The sequence below is a fragment of the Carlito syrichta genome, unplaced genomic scaffold (genome assembly GCF_000164805.1).
Source record: "Carlito syrichta isolate Samal-C Ts95f unplaced genomic scaffold, Tarsius_syrichta-2.0.1 Scaffold306579, whole genome shotgun sequence".
Classification (NCBI taxonomy): domain Eukaryota; kingdom Metazoa; phylum Chordata; class Mammalia; order Primates; family Tarsiidae; genus Carlito; species Carlito syrichta.
This window is the reverse complement of record NW_007250675.1, coordinates 7,269-10,902: the sequence shown is the minus strand read 5'-3', so window position 1 is coordinate 10,902 and position 3,634 is coordinate 7,269.

Here is a 3,634-nt window from a genome sequence, read left to right as displayed (position 1 = left end):
GATTGTGACAACTATATAAGAATGCTGATAAGCAATAGAAATAAGGAAAAATAATCATTTCAATAACAACATTTAAGAGAACTGAGGCAATAAGGTAGCCACACTTGATAAGACTGAATTGTAGATAGATAGGAATGCTGCTTTCCAGAACTATGGAAAACTTGATACTATTCAATGCAACTTTAAACCTTAGAGGAAAAAAAGTCTTCATTAATTGATTAGTTAGCAAGAAAACACAAGTATCCATGTAAACTATAAACAAATGAAAGTAGAAATCTTAGGAAAGAGTAAGCAAACCCCAAACTAGCTCTCATCCTGAGTGTATATGACTAACATTGGTAAAACTGAACTTACATTTTGATGGCTGACCAAGCTCAGAAAATAAAATTTCAAGGAATCTGTCAAAAGGAAACACCTCCATAAAGCTGGCACTCTAAAGGGCTACATCTTCATGTTAACAGCAAAGAGACACCACAAAGATCTCCCTCCCCAGAATCCCTGGATCACCACCATCCCTAATCCCTGGCAACCACTAACTCCATTTCTGTAATTTTGTCATTTCAACAATGTTTTATCAATTCTACAACTGCAAGCACTAATTGGCCTTCACAAAGGTTCTCAGACTAAATTCACATAACTTGTATGATACAAGAGGGCTCCCCTCAACAAAAAGTCAGAATTTATTTATAAAAATTATGCATTTATTCTGACATGTTTAAACTTCAGTCACCTGCAAAGTACTCTCCAATTGATGCACCTATCGAGATGCGTTTCCCACAGCTCAAAACAGTTTTTTTGTTTGTTTTTGGGTTTTTTTGATTCAGAGCCTCACTCTGTCGCCTAGGCTGGAGTGCAGTGGCACGCTCACAGCTACCTCAGTCTGGACCTGCTAGGCTCAGGCAATCCTTCTGTCTCAGTCTTCCAAGTAAGAGGAAGGCTGATTTGTTTTCACTGTACAGAGAAGAGCTAACCAAGTTGCCCAGGCTAGTCTCAAATCCCTGGGTTCAGGCAATCCTCTCACCTCTGCCTTCCAAAGTGCTGGGATTACAGATATGAGCCACCCATACCCAGCCTCAAACAGTTTTTGAACTCATCAATTTTGATGTATCTTAGAGCTTCTGCTGTTTTTTGTTTCACCTCTTCCATATCCGCAAACATTTTCCTTTAAGGACTTTTTTCACTGGGGAAACAAGAAAAAGTCCTTGGGGCAAGATCAGGTAAATAGAGAGAGTGGGGTACAGAGGCCATGCTGGTTTTGGTCAGAAACTGTGGAACACTTAGTGCAATGCAGGCAGGTGCCTCGTCCTGGAGGAAGAACCTGTTTGCCACAACTCTGGATATTTTTCCACAAATCATAATGCAACCTTCTCAGAACTTCCAGATAAAAACTTTGGTTGACCGTTTGACCCAGAGGAACAAATTTCAAATGTGTTACAAGGTGCTCACCCTCCAAAAGATAATTCTGGTTTTTTGGGTTTTCCCCCATACGATAAATCTCATATGAAGATGTCATTTAAAGTGCTCTTAAATTGCTAAACAGGACACTGGAGAAAGCACAGGCCAATCCTCACTGAAAGAAAATAACTTCAATCCCAGACTCAAAGAATCCAACACCTTTCCAAAAACCACTACTCAAGTTAAAAAAAAAAGTCAAAAACATTCAAGGATACTAGACACAATGAATAAATGACAATACAAAAAAGAGACAACAGAATTATACAAGAGGTTCTTCAATTATTAGAAAGATCATACAATAAGGGTGCTTCAAGTCATGGAACGACTATCTACATTTTTTTTTTAATTCATGAAATAAAAAATATATGTAAAATTTTTAGTTCAGTGTAAAAGAGTTGGTACAAATTGACTCTTTCAAATAAAGAATTAGTAGGGCAACCCCTTTGGGTCCCCTCCCACTGTGGGGCTTCTCTGTCTGTCTCCTCAATAAATCCTGCTGTCTAAAAAAAAAGAAAAAGTAAACAGAAAAAGATTTTTAAAAATCTATCTCAATGTGGCTCAGAAAAACACAGAAAGAAACTATGTAAAATCAGTTAAGAGACCAAATGAATAAAATGAGGTTAAACAAAATACTTCTGAAACTATCTGTGATGAAAGACCATTTGTGGGGGCTCGGTGGCTCAGCCTGTAATCCCAGCACTTTGGGAGGCCAAGGCGAATGAATTGCCTGAGCTGCAGGTTCAAGACCCATCTGGGCAATTTAGCAAGACCTCATCTCAACAACAAAATCAAAAATTAGCCGGATGTGGTAGCATGTGCCTGTAGTTCCAGCTACTTGGAAGGCTGAGGCAGAAGGATCGCTGGAGCCCAGCAGGTTGGGGGTTGAGGGTGCGGTGGCCGGGAGTGTGACACTGCACTCCAGTCTGGGTGACAGTGAGACTCCAACTCAAAAACAAAAAACAAAAAAAGACAGACCATTTGTTACACTGCCAATCCACTTGAGGAAAACTTTTGTAAAATGAAATAAAAGTTGATTTTTTAAAAACTACTTATTTGATGTCTTGGTAATGTCAAGATACTATACAAGTTTATAAATGTTTACTACGAATTTCTATCTTCAAGTCATCACAGACCAGCACTGATCTGAAGACCAAACTTTTAGTAGCACTGGTCTAAAACACAAATAAGTCAGGATAACAGAGAAAAGATAATACAGAAAATATCCAGGTAAATAATGGTTGAAACTTTTCCAGACTAATTAAAGACACAGATGGAAGGTCCGAGACGCAAGAAAAAAAAGCAAAGACGTGGGCAAATATGTGGGTAAATCCTTATCAGTCTAGAAGCTAAATCCAGTACAATTTCTACAATACAATTCCAGCATTTTTTCTTTTTTTTTCTTTCAAACTAAGAACTAAGGCTGGATATACCTTAAGTAAATAAAACAGAAACAGAAATGAAATGTAAATTCAAACCTACTCAGCAAACAGAAGTTATGGCACCACACCTCCTAAGAAAGAATCACAACTAATAGCTGTATAAATGTTTGGTCATTTTCAAATATTTGACACATATCTGACTGAAGCTTCACAATAACCCCAGGGGATCCTGGCTTTATGGAACAGATACAATAATGACGAAAAGCTCAGAAAGTGAAAGAACATGGTGAACAGCATCAAAAAATACACAAGGTATGTAAATGGAATGTAACTATGTTAAAAGAAAAATATATCCAAAATCTAATCAACGCTGCTTCTTAGCATCATTCCCCATCACACAAAATTGAAAGGACAATCATTAGGTACACATAGCAAATACACTCAATGAAACGATGCATTAACTTATTTGATTCAGTGTCATCAAATTAAAACAATTTAGCAAGATTTTTAAAATTTAATTGCTTATTGAACCTTAATAAGGATCATGTGAGCCGGGCTCGGTGGCTCAGCGGCTCAGCCTGTAATCCTGTGCCTTTGGGAGGCTGAGGTGAGTGGATTGCCTGAGCCCGCGGGTTCGAGACCCGCCTGGGCAGGCAAAACCTCATCTCTACAATAAATCAAAAAATTAGCCAGGCATGGTAGTGCACGCCTGTAGTTCCAGCTACTTGGAAGGCTGAGGCAGAAGGATCGCCGGAGCCTAGTAGGTCCAGGCTGCGGTGGCCGGAAGCAGCCACTGCCCT